The 16,898-nt window shown below is 39.4% G+C and overlaps 1 protein-coding gene across 3 annotated transcripts in view; it reads right to left on the minus strand.

The window, feature by feature from the left end:
- Chd6 (chromodomain helicase DNA binding protein 6) overlaps positions 1–16,898 on the minus strand; it is a 177,951-nt gene that overhangs the window by 157,495 nt on the left and 3,558 nt on the right. The gene's annotated exons all lie outside the window — the stretch shown is intronic.

The following is a 16,898-nucleotide window of genomic DNA, read 5'->3' on the forward strand; positions in this document are numbered from 1 at the left end:
TTTTTTTAGTGCCTTATAGAATATCAAGACATCTCAGTTATTGGAGGGGAAATGTTTGTCCTCTGCTCCAGTGACCACCCATGTTCACCTCTATCTCTGCACTATTTGTATCAGGACCATATTTGAGGCTGCCAATGGCTCCAGTATGGGCGAAAGACAAACTTAAATACTGATGCTTTCTTCAAAATTTCTTCCTAATATGACATGTCTGGCATTTTTATAGTTCTAATTGCTTCCTACAGGTTTCTGAAGACACCTTGCTACTCCATACAGTCTACCAATGCAGGAGTGATCACCCTTGAGTGGACTGGAAAATTCCTCCTGACTCTGTGACAAGAGAAACTTCTACCCCAGAAGGTCTTCAAAAACCATTTTTATGCCTAAAAGTTGATCAACATTTCATTACTGTAATTTTTTTGTGGAAGGGCATGTCTCCTCGGTTAACTGGCATGTTCTCTGCTGATCCCAGGGTGGTAGTTAAACAGTGTATGTATACATATACATACACACACACACACACACACACACACACACACTCACACGCATGCATGCACTCACACACAGACAGGCACAGAGGCACAGAGGCACACACACACACACACACACACACACACACTTCTTTTTTCAAAAGCTAGTTATGGAAATGCACTTAGAAGACAAGACAGTGAGTTCAAAGTCAGCATGGGCCACATAGTCTCATGTAAGAGAAGAAAAATCTCATGGTAAGAGAAGAAAAATCCAGTCCAACAATATAATCAAAGACAGGTTAGAGCTAAACTCTAGGAAATATCACAACCTGCCACACAAGCAAGAAACTTGTTTCACATAGATATATTGTATCAGAAGATTCTACATAGGCAGCATTTCCTTCTGCGAACTTGCCAGAAACACAGTATCTGTCTGTGTTTAGCTCTACTACTGAGAATAAGGTCTTAATGGCATTTTAAAACACTAGGGGGCGGTATGGAACTTTAACAAAAATAAGCACTAGCAGTGCCGAGTATTGAGGTGCATACCTATGACCCAAGCTCATGGAAGGTAAGTCAGTCTGGCAACCTGGGAAGAAGACTGTCTCAAAACACCCAGCAACAACAAAAATGTTCTAGACATACTAGCAATATCAGCAAAAGAAAGCCTCTGCCTATGATTTTGGGAAATCCCATTTCATTTTTCTGTGAGTACCTATTAAATTCTTATACATCCTTCCAAACCCAAGTGAGATGTGACTTCTTTGGGGATGTTCTTTCTAACCTCTCTCCATATTCCTCAATGTTCCTTTTACTTTTTTACATATTGTTTCATTGAAATCTAAATATTAGTCTAATGTACATTAGTCACGTCTACCTCCCCTGTGACATTTGTCACCCTAGCACCAAGCAAATGGCAGGAATCTCCCAGATCATGGAAGTGTCTGCAGAACTGACTTGAAACATGACATACTATTCAAATGTCCAACTGAAGATTCTCTCAAAACTAGTGTGATTTCCCTGATAAAGCACAGTCTGTACTAAAGAAGAGGTAGTGGAAAATTTTATTCTCTAGGATGTTGCTTTCAGGTTGTAGCCACTAGCTCTTACAGTGAACTTCAGGAAGGCATCCTGAACACTAAATGACTTAACTGACAATTATAGGATCCCCCAGGTAAGTTACAGTCCCAAAGGTATGGCACATCAACACAGTCCCTGAAGCAGCAGCTAACTCACCTCAAGAACAACCTAGTCCTATAGGATGTGTAAACACAGGACTTAACATGCAGTGAGACTGAGGCAGAGAAATACGCAAACTTGCAGTTGCACAGAGAACAATTTTTACTTGAGACTTACTGACAGAATTGTTGTTCAGGGTGGCATCAACACCAGGTAGGCCAAAAAAGGGATTTGGAACATAAGTGAATTTACTTTGGCTAGAATGTAGCTTAATCATCTTTAAAGAATACTGAAAAGGGCACCCATGGAGTCAATAGCTAACTGTAAAGTCCCAATTCTAAGTTTCATCTATGTATAGTACTCTGAGAAAATGCAAGGAAAAACACCTAGGGTTACTCAGCAGCGACTGTGTCAGTCAAATCTCAAGATGGTTGCTTTTGTGGTAACTCTGCAATCAAAAGCAAGCTATGTAACCTCCTAGTGCCTCAAAAAATGGAAGTAATAGCAGAGCCTTTAATCTCAGTGAAATTAATCAAGGACTAAATAAGATAATACATAACTAGTGCTGGTATCCCTCAAGCACTCAAAAAAAATGTTTGCTCTTTATTTCACAGCTCTGGGATGGGACACCAAATGCCTTGGTTTTATCTGGTTCCATGCCTGCCTTTCTCACTGGGGCCGGACCTAGCCCCTAGCCTTTTTACTTCTGGCCTCCTTGCTGCGCATCTGAGTCCTCCCGGCATGCTCTGGGGAAGGTGTTTTAAAAACACCTCTTCTCTGGACCCACTTTTCTTCTATTCTCTTAAGTGAAAACTTGTTACTTTCCTTAGCAGCTTCTCTCTTGTCAACAGACTAATGACAATAAAATCAACCTACTACACAAGTCTGTGATGGCAAATCTTCATTGCCATCTTTACTGGCGATTGGAGCAGCACACTCTAGGTGTGTCTGTGAGGAGACTCCACTTTGATTTACAACTGGGTAAATCCCTTGGTGGCCCTGTAAAAGGATGGCATTACTAGCAGTGGTGAAGGTGGAAGGTGGGGGCAGTGGAAAGGAAGCAAGTCACTAGGGATGTGTCCCTGCACATCCCAACCTCTCAAATAATGAGCTAAATAAAATAAATACCTCCTTTCTTGTTCTGTCAGGTACTCTGGTCATAGCAACGAAACAGTAACTCAAATAACTGGTCAGGAGGTCTCTCAAATATTTTTATAGATGGCACTAGCTAAATAATGAGAAGATTAAATATTTTAAGCTCCAATATCAAATGTGAGATTAAATTTTCCTCTCTCAAATCATCTCCTCCCTTTGCTGTCATTCTTTGACTGCCCCCCCCATTTTCTTTTAGGGAGGAAAGGCACCAAAGTCATAGACCAAAAACCCCCTTTCTCCTTCTGTAAGGTCAGCTCTAATGCCTGTTAACTGGAGCAGATTTATAAGGAATCTTTTTAAAACTTTCTATAGGGCTGGGGAGATGGCTAGGTAAAGGACCCACGTTTGGATGCCCATTCCCATGTAAAAAGCTGGACATGGCAGCATGTGCCTATAATCCCAGCACTGGGCAACAGAAATAGGAAGACCTCTGGGGCATCCTGGCCAGTCAGTATAACTCAGCTAGTGAGTATCAGGTTCAGTAAGAGACCTGTCTCAAAAATAAGGCAGAGTTATTGAGGCAAACATGCAACATGCATGCTATATGCACAGTCACAAACACATACACTCAACATTGATCTCTGGCCTCCACATGCAGGTGCCTACACCAACAAAAGCTCTATTCAGCTTTCCCTTACCATGAGTTTCCATTCTACACACCACAAAAAAAAAAAAAAAGCGAAGCTGTCAGTTTACTCAAACTGAAGGTGTGAGATAAACCTCAGCCCACTGACAATAGTAAGCACAGTGGTTCAAGGTTAGGATCCACCCTCCCTCTCTTCTGGCAGAAACAGGTAGTCTCTAGAGCAGCTATATCCTGACACTATTCTTACTTGTGGTTGTCAGATTTCTGCATGAGCCACAATGAGCATTATGACTATTTTCTTGAGGATCACTGAATAACATGCTGTTTTTTATATGTAGTTCATGAGCTTGTAGTGTTTTTGTTTTTATTTTTAAATGATTAGGTCTCTTTTATCCCCCCTTTAAATATTCCTTCATATTACATATTTTTGTGCTTGTAAAGGAGACTATTTTTTCTTGTTGTTTCTAGTCTTAATGCTGTCTGTATCTCACTCTCAGTTTCTTCTGTGATACAAACCTAATTTGAATTACATACTGAGCAGGTCCACCCTCCTGTCCCACAAGTACAACAGAGCTGTATGCAGTTTGAAAGTGTTTTACACTACACAAAACATAATTCAATAAGACTACTTCCAAAGCTACTAGAATGCATCACACACACGCACACACACCCCAGACAGACAAGACACTTGGACACATTAAAAACTAAAAGAAAAAGGTGAAAAACTTATTCTAATGATAACCAAGTCAGTTATGAAAATCTTTTTCCAAAATGTTTATAATACTGAATTTTTAAAGGTAAGCACACAAATAATTAAACAGTTTTAACCCTAAATTGGAAAGTAATTATTAAAACAAAGCCTCTCCCTGTCTCAGGAAGACATGAAAATTCAAGTATATAAGTTTCCACTTGAGAATTTTGCCTCCATCTTCTAAAGCCAATTCTTGGCCTGCAGTGGAGAAAAAAATTTTTTTCCATTTCTGAAATCCTAGGATACCAGATAAAACTAATCACTACTGAATGTTAAGGACAAACAATACCTCAACCAATGCAGGATATGTGACTAGATCCTAAATGGGAGGAATGGGGGTGGAGAAGGGGACACCATAAAATATACCACTGTGTGAAATTTCAATAGGGGTTACCTATCTGTTTCTTGTCATGTTTCATGAGTGCTTGTATTACAGTTCTACAGAAGGACTTCAGAACAGATATAAACCGTTCGGTTACATGCAAATAATTCTCACATGGTAGAACAAAAAGAAAGGCAGAAAGTTAAAAGGCAAATTTGGCAAATGTTAAAATAACAAGTGAACTAAGTACACAGAAAAGGGGTGTCTTGGGCAGGGTTCTCTAAAGGAACAGAACTGGCACAACAGACACACAGACACACACGATTAGAATGGCTTATAGGCTATGTGGCCCAGCTAGTTCAATAATATTGCCTGTCTACCAACAAGAAGGTTCAAGAACCCAGTAGTTCACAAGACTAGATGTCTCAGCTAGTCTTTAGTATACACTGAAATCCTGAAGAAGTAGGCTCTAATGCCAGCAGAGGAACGGACTTTCCAGCCAAGAGTAAGCAGGAAAAAAAAAAGAGCAAGTGCCCTTCTTCATGTCTTTTACAAAGGCTGCCAATAGAAGGTGTGGTCCAGATTAAAGGTGGAGTTTCCCATCCCCCCAAAATCAGATTAAAAGTGGGTCTTCACACTTCAAATGATTTAATTAAGGAGAAGAAAAAAAACCCTAACAGGTGTACCCAAATGCTTCTGATTTAGTTAATTCCAGATATAGTCAAGCTGACAACCAAGAATAGTCATGACAGGCACTATTTTGTATATGTTCTATCTTTCAAGACACAAAAGGGGGTACATAAATGCCTTCAAATGTAAACATGTTTTTAAGTCTCCATGCTCCAATTCTCCATTATAATGGAGAAGACCAACTTGACCCAAACTGGCTCCTTTAAATAGTACCCACATCACAATTTATTTGTCGAAGAGAATATTTCATATGTAAAAAACAAGTCAGCCTCTACATCTGTAAACAAAACCCCGGGAACAAGATAAATTAGAACTGAGGTGCTGTTTGGAAACTATACTTGCCACATGCTAGATAACTTTATCTGGATCCAGTATTTAAAAAGAGTATCAGCAATATGAGTTTTACACAAATGTCAGGACTTAAAAGAAGACTTTCCTATTTTTGTTAATACAGAGCTAAAACAGATAAACCCAAACCATTTGAGACCATAGTCATGGATAATCTTCAACTTAGGACCCTTCCACTTTAACCTTCCAAGTGCTGAAATTACAAGTTTGTGCCACTCTACACAATTAACTAAGCCATTCTAACTTTAACCAGAACTACAAGACAATAAAACTGACCAAGTTTCTTTTCCACCTACTCTCACCCCACAGGCAGTTCTACTTAAAAATAAAAAGGAGATAAGATGTTCTACCTATTCAAATAGGAGCACTTGAACAAAGGAAAATTTGCTTACAAACCTACTATATACTCATCTCTATGAAAAATGAACTTTGTGCCCAAGAGGACCCCTATTTTGTTAGAGAAGTCAAGCACACAGGAAAATAAAGAATAATGGTTGGCTCTGTCTTCTCCTGTGTGGCTCCTGGCTAGGCCAATCCTGATTCATTATTTATTGGCAGGACATTGGAAATCGGTATTCTCAAACTCAGGTGTACATTGGCATTGTCTAGGTAGTTACAAAAAACAAAAACAACTAAAAGCTGGGTCCCTCCACCACCAATGTGTTCTGATTCTACGCAGCCTATGTACTTACATTTTTAAAAGCTCTTAAAATGATCCTAAAGTGCACAAGGCTTGAACACCACTGTTCTAAACCAACCTCTACTATCCAAGCATGGAAAAAAATAGCATTGGTTAAAGCCTCTATGATGTATCCCTGCAAGCACAAGATGAAAAGTCCTCACCACAATCTTTCAGCATCTCAATTTCCTACACCTCCCACCTACAGACTCCACAGCTCCCCTACCAATGTTCCAGCCACAACTCACCATGCACTTTTGAGATTTTTCCCCAAGTGAAACATTCTTCAAACTCAGACACTAATCCTGGGTACTAATCATCAAACTCCAAATCAACTTCCAAGAACTTATTTAAGAGTGTCTGCCTTGCAAAAGCCTTAACTAACTCCAGGTTAAGCCCCTCCCCACTTTGATGGTTACTCCCTCTTGTTATACCAAACCTTGAAAATAACACTACTTTTAGGATAGTGTTTGCAACAGCTTACCTTTCTGCTTCCTCTAACATACTAGACATCCCACAAGGACAGAGAGACCATATGCATTTATCTTCAAATCCTTGGGACTCAGATATGGATGAAAATCCAAAAAAATATTTTTCAGTAATTGTTTACTAAATAAATGAGTAACAATATGAGAGAGAGGCAGTTCAATGGAAATCCCAAATTGGTTAACTATGCAAAATATTTCTCTGTGTGTGATGAAAGAGGCTGCTTTTCAGGCAGATATAGGAAAAATACAGAAAGGGAGCACTGAGATTTTTCTTGTCTCAAATGAAGGAAAATACCTAGAGGAACTGAAAATGCAAGGGATAGAGAACTACAAGTGTGGGAAATCCTGTCTTGTCCCAGGAAAAGACCGCTCATGGATGCTGTAGGTCTCTTCAAAGTTTAAAAAAGAATTTTCAGAAATTCATTGTGGGTTTTTTAGTCAAATAGATCTATTCTGCCTCATTAACATTTCATTTTACAGTTCTACGTGTTCAGATGTCACCAGGACACAAGCTCTTGAGGAGCAGAATTGTTGGTTTGTCTACTGCTGCACTCCAGGTTTGCACAGCAGACATACAGATATTCAGTGTAAATTACTGAACAGGCGATGGATACATGTACTTCAATACTAGGCCCTCTAATCCTAATCATCCTGGGCAGAAAAAGATTAGAATTCCTTTTCCACCTGGGCCACACACAACAAAAAGAGCATGACCATGATAAAGGATGATGAAGTTCATGTCCTTTGTTTTTAAACATGCTTTTCTCTCAGTTCACTAGCCAACCCCTGTTCTCAGGCGTGTTTCCTCATTCTTTTTTGTTGGCTTGTTTTGTTTTTTGAGACAAGGCTTCTATATGTAGCCCTGGCTGTCCTAGAACTTGTTCTGTAGACCAGGCTGGCTTGGAACTCACGAGATCCTCCAGCCTATGCCTCCCAACTGTTGGGATTGAAGGAGTGCGCCACCACTGTATTTCCCCACTCTTAATACACTGTCTGTATTTATATTCCTAACCATACGCCCCTGGTCCAGTTCATTGTCTTGGGACACAAAGGAGATTTTGGGAAACTTCAGCAGGTGCCCTAGGACTCAGATCTGTACCTCTAACACTTCTGCCTCCCTACCAATCTCCATACACCCAATCTTGCCTGCCCAACCAGCCCATTCAATGTCCGCATGTAACTTACCCCCCTTTTTTTTAAGCTCCCATAGTCCCTGTTTTGTGATACGTTCCACAAGCTACACTGCAACAGAACAATTGTCTATATGCAGGTGTTTATGAATATCTTGTATCTTCTTTACCCTATGAATTCTTGACAACAAGTTCTAGGATCCTCCCACCTAGCATAAAAGGTCTTGCAGAGAGTATCACCAGAAATTTCTTCTGAAAGGGGTGGGGGTAAAACAAAAATATTAAACCTTTAACTAGAAAGATTATCAATGATTTCCCCTAAATCCTTATAATATATCCAACCCATATCATGATTGCAATGCCAGGTACTGCTCCCAGGCTCTTCACATAAAATAACTCAGTCTTCAAGCCCACCACAGGACATAGATATTACTTCCACATTAGATGAGAAAACTGAAGCACAGGCAGGACACATAGGAAGTAAGTAGCAGAGCTTCAAACCTAATGTTATAGCTATAGACTCCATATCCTTAACCACCATTCAGTACAGTCTTTCTGACTATAGCTATCCCATCCATAAAGTCCACCATAGCTTTCTGAAACTCCCAAAATACTAGGGATTTGAAGGGTATACAATTATGGCAAGGAGCTATCTTTATCATGTTAGGAAAGGCAAAGTTTCAGAAGGCAGCAAAAAAAAAAAAAGTAACAGACTACAAAAAGAAAGGAGTGGGAGCTTTTACAGCACATCACTGGGCAGGCTGAACTACTAGTAAGAGGTAACTCTGGACTTAACTTTAGTCAAGGCAGGGCTCATATTCCATATGTAATAGTGAATACCAAGATCCCAGAGCACTGAGAAGGGTGGCACACTGCAGTACCGAAAAATGCAGGGTTTGAAAGTTAAATCACTGGGTGCCCAGGTTTTTAAAAGAGAAAACAGAGTAAAAATCTACAAAAATAGTACCTCCCAGTCTGTCATAACATCTTCAACATTTTATTTTAAAGAGGATTTTTAATCACTCACTCCAGTCAAGATGGCTATCATCAAGAAAGCTGATGGGAGTGGAAAATAATACAGCCAGTATGGAAAATCAGTACAGAAGTTTCTCAAACAATTAAAAATAGAACTACAATGTGATCTAGTTACACTACTCCTAAACATATACCCGAAGGAGTTAATCTACCACAGACACTTGTATACCCATGTTTGCTGCTGCTCTGTTCACAACAGCAAAGAAATGGAACCAGCCTAGATGCCTATCAACAGAAGAATGGATAATGAAAATATAGTACATATACAAAATAGACTACTCATCTGTAAAGAAAAATGAAACTTGGAGGAAAATTGACAGATCTGGAAGGTATATTTAGTGAGGCAACCCGAATTGAGAAAAACAAAAATTCATGCTGTCTCTCATATGGAGATCCTAGCCTATAATGTGTACACACACACACACACACACACACACACACACACACACACACACACACACACACAGGTGTATGTGTGGATAAAGTCTAGAAAATCTAAGGAGACCAACAGGGAGTAATTAATATTAGGTGATAAGGACAGGCAGGGGCAAAAGGACACATGGTACATGAAAGGGAAAAATAACTGGGGTGGCACCTAACACATATGCTACTTTAAAATTTTTCAAGTGTAAATATTATGTAGCTTACAGATTTATTAATTTCAAAGCACTCCTTTCTCCCATTTTCTTTTTTAATTAATTAATTTTATTAGTATGAATGTTTAGCCTGCATTTATGTCTGTACACCAAATGCATATCTGATGCCAACATAGGTCAGAAAATGATGTCATATCTCCTGGGCCTGGTGTTACAGATGACTGTGAATCATATGAGGGCTGAGAATAGAACCCAGGTCCTCAGGAAGAGCAGCAACTGTTCTTAACTGCTAAACCACCTCTCCAGGCCCAATCTCCCCCCTTCCCCCTGTTTTTTAAATTTCCTATGTGATTTTTCAGGACCTAGCCTGTGGAGGTTAAGGAGGAAGCTCTATACTATAAAAAGAGAACTAAGAACCACCACAGACCAATGCTAAGAATTCACAAAATACTAACATAACTAGGACCCCATTTCATTATTCATGCAATGAGGTTAGACTACATGTCCTCAGAAATACATTCCAACTCTTCTACATGGTGAAAACTGAGAAAGTGCTTTCTTTACTTTCTGAGAATCTAGTTATAATGCCAATGTTTGCAATATCCAATACTCTTCAATCACAAGCTAGAAATAAGTGCCATAACCACACTCATGATGGCAGCAACAGACCTCAGTTCAAAAGGAACACAAGGCAGGCATGAATATCCAGGGAAGAATCCTGCTGGCACGAAACACTACAAATAGATACAAAGTAGGTAAAAGTGCCAAGAGTAGGTATTATGGGTAAATCAGAAGATTCATATTTGTGTACGACTTACGCAATCAGTCATGTAACACCATCTTAACAGGGGAACATACTTGAAGCAAGGAAAATTACAAACATTTTAAGTATGGGATCTGTCAGATTATTAGATTGCAATTCATCAATGGGCTTCCCAATTCTCCAAGACCTCATAGTGGGCTAGGGATGTAGCTCAGCTGGTAGAGTGCTTGTCTAACATGCAAGAAAGCCTTGGGTTCAATCCCCAGCACTGCATGAAACCAAGCATGCTTGCGTATGCCTGTAATTTCAGCACTCGGTAGGTGGAAGCAAGGGGGTTCAGAAGTTCAAGGTCATACTCTGTGCAACTGGGCAAGCTTGAGGCAAATATGGGATCTCTGAGACCTTGTCAGAAGATGGAAAGAAGGAGGGAGAGGTAGAGAGAAAGGGCAAGAGAGAGCCACATAATTCCAATACATGCAGATACCTAGAATTTTAATCCTTTTGGAAGAAAAGTTACACAAAAGCCGGCCAGGCATAGTGACATACACTTGATATAGATCAGAGAGCAAATGGCAGAAATATACAAGGAGACTCTCTCTTTTTTTTTTTTTTTTTTTTTTTGGTTTTTACGAGACAGGGTTTCTCTGTATTGTTTCGGAGGCTATCGGTCCAGCCCGGCCTCGAACTCACAGAGATCCGCCTGCCTCTGCCTCCCGAATGCTGGGATTAAAGGCGTGCGCCACCACCGCCCGGCAGGAGACTCTCTTTTAAAAATGCAAATAAAAAGAAACTGAAGTAGTGTATTTCAAAATGACAAGTTCCCAAATCAGTACTACTCAGGTACTCATGTCATTTTCAGTTAAACAGACACTCTTCCCTACCACATCATAACACACTGGGCCCTTAGAGTATATAAGACCTGCCACTCAAAAGAATTAACACATGAGAAAAGTGCCATAACCACAACAGACAGTTCTGTGTTACAAAGCACTCTATGCACAGCTCTACATTCTCTTTAAGGAACCTTCAGACTAGCATTCTGAGCCTGGAAAACACATAGGACAAGTCCTTGCTGGCTTTTTCTGTAAGAATCACTATCTAAATGATCAACAATTTCCCACGTGTGACGTACACGTGTTTAATAAAGCTGCTGTTTAATTAGACTCATTTATTATGACTAGACAGCATTTTTAAAAGATGATTTGACATTTGGATCTTAACAGTCAAATTTGACTTGGATATAATCAAACTTCTATCCACTTGCCAATCACAAAATAATTTGCAGTTCTGCTGGGGATACTGATCAATATACTAAAATCAATTTTATCCCTGGGCTTCCAAAGTTTAAGATTTGAGGTACAAGCACATGTGGCAGGGAAAGGTATATATATATTCCTGAATGAGCAAAAGAAATCTCTTTTGCCAAATACTTTTTAAAGCATACTGCAAAGGGGGCAGAGAAAATCAGTTTTTCAAAGGAGACTTGGGGAGTATGATCAAAAATGGTTTCCTTTACAAACTGTAAATCCATCCTTGTACTCAGCGTATAAATATACTTGAAAGAGAAACCCTATGACCTAATGAGATGGAAACCATCATAACCAGCACTATTTCTACTGAGAACTGGAGAACTACAGTACTACACTTCAAATGCTGCTTACCTTAAATCTTATTAAGAAAACATGTCAGAAGCCATGCCGAAGGAGAGCATTCATAGTAGGCACAGACAGAAAGGTTAAGAGCCCTTGCTGGCAAACCTATTAGCTACCTTGTTGTTTCTCAAGCCTCATGAAACACACCGAAGCTTATTTCTGATCCAATTTTCTGAACTTTCCAATCAACTTTCACATAAAACCAGACAATATAAATAGGTAAATAATGTCAATTTTAATGATATAACTTTCTCACCTTCATGAAGGATAGTCTTATCTCTTATTTGCCTTTCTAGTGAAAAGAAAAATACATGTACTCTTGCTGCAATGGGGGGGTGTCAGAGACTAAGGGTCTAAAGCTGTGCTATTCTATATCAGTGGCATTAGCCACTTAAAGCTTCAATTAATATTAAATAAAATTTAAATTCTCTTCAGTCACATATGAGAGTTTTAAAAGTATACATGCCTAGTAACTCATGTGGTATTTCCATCACAGCACAAAGTTCTATTAGGGAGTGCTATTTTAGAACAAGTTCTCAAATGTCAATCTTCATAAAATTCTCTGATAAATTCCTGGTTCTCCACTACCTACTTCACTTTTCTGACATTTCTAACAAGCTTCATGGCAGTGCTAAAGTCGCTCAACATTGGCACAAGTGCTCTCTACCAGTAAAGGGCTAGTTTTCATTTTTGTTCTCTCCCCATCAGTCATAGGCTAATACTTCTATAAAATATCAGAAAAATGGGCTGGGGGGTCACATCAAGCAGAACAATGTAAGTCAATACTTTTATTATTAGATTTAAGAGGTAAAATACCATTTCTAAGGAACTACATAAAAGTATCTACATGCTTATTACAAGTACTGTATATAACTCAACCCAGGGACATAACAGTTCAGACCTGCACAAATCTAAGAGCTATTTAAAGGAGTCAGATCTATAAAGACTCATTTTATATTTTTACCACCATCTTTCTGAAGTTTGTCATTAATCTTTCATAACCTCCATAAGTTCCTCAAAGCATTTTTACCATTCAAGGCAAAATTGTTAATTCCATTAAGTAGAATACCCTTAAATCCTTAACATGGTACCTTACCAAATTTGCTTTAAAAGGCAATTTGGTGATGGCAGTGTCAGGATGTAACTGTCCCCCTAGACCTCCTATATAGAAAAGTTGAGCCCCAGATGGTTGCATTGCTTTGGGAGGATGAGGTGCCTTTAGGGAGTGGAGACTAGCTGGAGGTGGCAGGCAGCTATCTTGGGGACTTACTGGGTTCTGCAAAAAGATGTTTCTGCTTCCTAACTAACACCAACATAAATCACCCCTCACACACCTGCTGTCACAGCCACAGCCTAGCCACCAAGCCTGGTCTACATGCCTTCCCCTGTGCCCTGAATTAAAATAAATTCCTCCTCCCTTATTTCTGTCAGCTATTCAATGTTACAGTAACCAATACAGATATCATTTATAGTGTGAGCTAATCCTGTCACATGACCAGCAATGATGTTGGCCTAATGATTTCATGGGAACCTGACAGTTGAATGTGGACTGCTAAAACTGCAAAAATTGTTAAGCCAACCTACACAACAAGCAATAATAAAGTGTCTGATAAATTATATAAAATTTCTTTCAGTAAACCAAACCTATAATCTAGACTCAGCTTATCGATAGTCTTTCAAAGGACTTATGAAAACACTGACTATATTTTCTTGAAACCAAAGCAACAGCCCAGGCACACTTCTTTGCTCCTTTCTGCATTTTCTCTACAGGGTCATTTTTGTTTTTTATTTTTTGTCTTTTTTTATTTTTAAATTTAAATTAGAAACAAGGTTGCTTCACATGTCAATCCCAGCTCCCTCTCCCTCCTCTTTTCCACACCCTCCCACCAGCCCCCTTGTCCCCCCTCCCTGAATCCCCACTCCTTTCCCCAGGGAGGGTGAGGATAGTCTGTCATATCATCCAGGGTAGGACCTAGGCCCTCCCAAGAGTCCAGGGTGAGAGAGCATCTCTCATTGTGGGATGAGCACTCTAAGTCCATTTGTATGCCAGGGATATAAATACTGATCTACTTACCCAAGGCTCAATAGATTACCTAGGCCTCCTCACTGAAACCCACATCCAAGGGGTCTGGATCAGTCCCATGCTGGCCTCCCAGCCATCAGTCTGGGGTTCAAGAGCTACCCCTTGTTTAGGTCAGCTGTTTCTGTGGATTAAACAAGCCCAGTTGACCCCTATGCTTGTCAGTCCTCCCTCTCTGTCACTGGGCTCCCTGAGTTGAGCTTAGTGTTTAGCTGCCAGGCACACTTCTTTACTATGCATACCTAGAAAGAACAAGCCATTAGAGCAATGGTTCTCAACCTTCCTAATGTTGTAACCCTTTAAATCAGTTCCTCATGTTGTAGTGACCTCCATCCATAAAATTATTTTTATTGGTATTTCATAGCTAATTTTACTACTGTGATAAATCATGTAATTATCAGTGTTTTCCAGTGGTCTTAGGTGACTCCTGTGAAAGGGTCCTTCGACCCCAGAGGGGTTGTAACCACAGATTGAGAACCACTGCCTTATAGGAGTCAGTGACCTTTACCAAACCATCTAGCCTATATATTCAGAAAAATAAACTGATTCTTCTCTTCAACTTGCATTCCAGTCCAATAAATTGACTCTATAAGAATATCTATGAAAATCCCAACTTCAATGACTTGCCAGAACTGCTCTTTTGAGTCTCTTACTGCTCTGGACTTGTTTTATCAGTTTATTTTTAATCACACAGTAAGACCCAAGAACCTTAAAAACAAGACCCTTTTCCACAGTAACAGCTGCTTTTATGGAATCTAAAATATGTACTTGATCAATTAGACATATCTTCAGAAAACCCCACTTAGTGTTCATAGAAGTTGTAAAACACTATATAGAAGTCTTGGGATATGAGAAAAAGTATTTTGTTTAATTCTAACAAGAACCTGTTTGGCTTGTTCCTTCCTTAAGCATATGTGAATAAAGACAAGTGCCTGGGCTGTTTACTTTGGGTTCAGGAAAGAAAGGAAAAAAAAAACCTCATCTATAGACTGAAGCAATAACAAAAGAAAAAGACAGAAAGTGTCATACACTTTTGTCACAACCATCCTGCTAGCCCCTCTGTAGAGGCTGATGGCTGACACTGAGAAGTCCAGAACCCTCTAAGACTGTCTTACAGCTGCCCCCTTACTTCCCACAACCTTAGATCCTACAAAGGGGAACCAGCATAACCATCTTCCGGAAGAGCACAGGGAGTGAAGGCAGTCTAGGGATGATCCCTGGGAACGCTGTAGAAGTACCTCCCCAGTCCAAGGATGGGGGATGGATGGAGGATGAAGCTGCACATGACTTAAATCAATGAGTCTCAGTTTAACTTTTGGTACGTGGGTAGAAAAAGTGGGGAGACAATATGAGAACCACAAATAACAATAGATTTGCATACTATTCTTTGGCCTTCAAAGATAAACCAATGACTGATGAAAAAGTTACAACCAAACTACAAAAACTTCTTCTCCATCTGAAGCCAGTCCTTCTAAATAAACAATCTTGGTATTCAAAAAAAAAAAAAACATATCCAGCTAGGCATGATACTGTGTCTTTAATCCCAGCAGAGATCTCTATGAGTCAGAGTCCAGTTGCTCTACATAGTGAATTCCAGGACAGCCAGGGCTACGAAGTCTCAAAATAAATAAATAAATAAATACAAATCAAACACAGATACACATTTCCAAAAAATAAATAACATGGTCACACAGCATACACAAAATCTAAAATATATGAAAATTTTAACTACTTTATAAAAATTATACCTGTAAAACTAGATGAATATTCCTTATTTTAAAAAAAAAACCTTAAAGAACGCACAAGAAAAGGAAACATTCCCTCCAATTATTTATAAAACTCAAGTATGCCAGGTGGTGGCGCACACCTTTAATCCCAGCATTCGGAGGCAGAGGCAGATAGACCTGTTGAGTTCCAGGCCAGCCTGGTCTACAGAGCGAGTTCCAGGACAGGCTCCAAAGCTACACAGAAAAACCCTCAAGTACACATTCATCACTTTCCCTTTATGTTTGGAAATGCTCCCTGAAAAGATTCTACTTCCTAATGCACCTAAAATTTTCAAGTATTATCTTAAGTTCTAAAGTAATGGCTAACAGCACCATGTAAGTCTGCTGAAGATAGAGCTTTTTCCTCATTAAAACACTGTAAGTCAGGAGCTTGAGAGATTGCTCGGAGGTTGGCAGTTAAGAGTAGTTGTTAATCTTAGAGAGGACCTGGATTTGATCCCCAAAGGACTCATAGGTAGCTAGAAACTACCTGTAACTCCCAGTACTCACATGGTACACAGTCATACACAAAAAAGGAATCTAAAAAAATTTTAAGACATTCATGATTACAGAGAGGAAAAAAGATCAGAGTTTTAAAAACTTCCAAAAGGAGCTTAAATCATGTCACAACATGCCTTACAAATTCTAAAGTTCCCAGGTCAGAGTAAGAACAGCAAAGGACATAAAGAATATTGAGAACACACAGACTCTACCACAAGCTATAGAAACCAACCAACATAGGTACTACAGACAAAAATATTCTTCTCTGAATTTTATCCAAACAATTTAGTTCAGGATGGGAGCAGCAATGAATATTTTAAAATAACTCTATTTTACTACCTTCAGGACTTTTATGGAAGTAGCAGAATTTCTCATGAGGGTATCAACGCCTCCACAACACAAACCAAAGAAAAGAACATTCTGGCACGGAAAAGTAACTGCATTCTCCCTCTGCATGTCATGATTACTGTGTACCAGACCATCTCTAAACTCCTAAATGTATTACAGGAAAGGAGGGCGGCTGGGCCTTCACTGTATTCCCCCAACTGCAGTGATCAATTCTTGAAACAGAAAAGTAAAACTGGATGCATACTTATGGAAAGTATGTCCACTGACCTAGCACCACATGACTAAAACAAGATGGTACACCAGCTTCTAAAGCAATCTTTGGAGTTGCTTTGGAGCTAAAGGATCTAGATTCAAATTCTGTC

Source organism: Mesocricetus auratus, unplaced genomic scaffold (assembly GCF_017639785.1).
Source record: "Mesocricetus auratus isolate SY011 unplaced genomic scaffold, BCM_Maur_2.0 Super-Scaffold_100028, whole genome shotgun sequence".
NCBI lineage: Eukaryota > Metazoa > Chordata > Mammalia > Rodentia > Cricetidae > Mesocricetus > Mesocricetus auratus.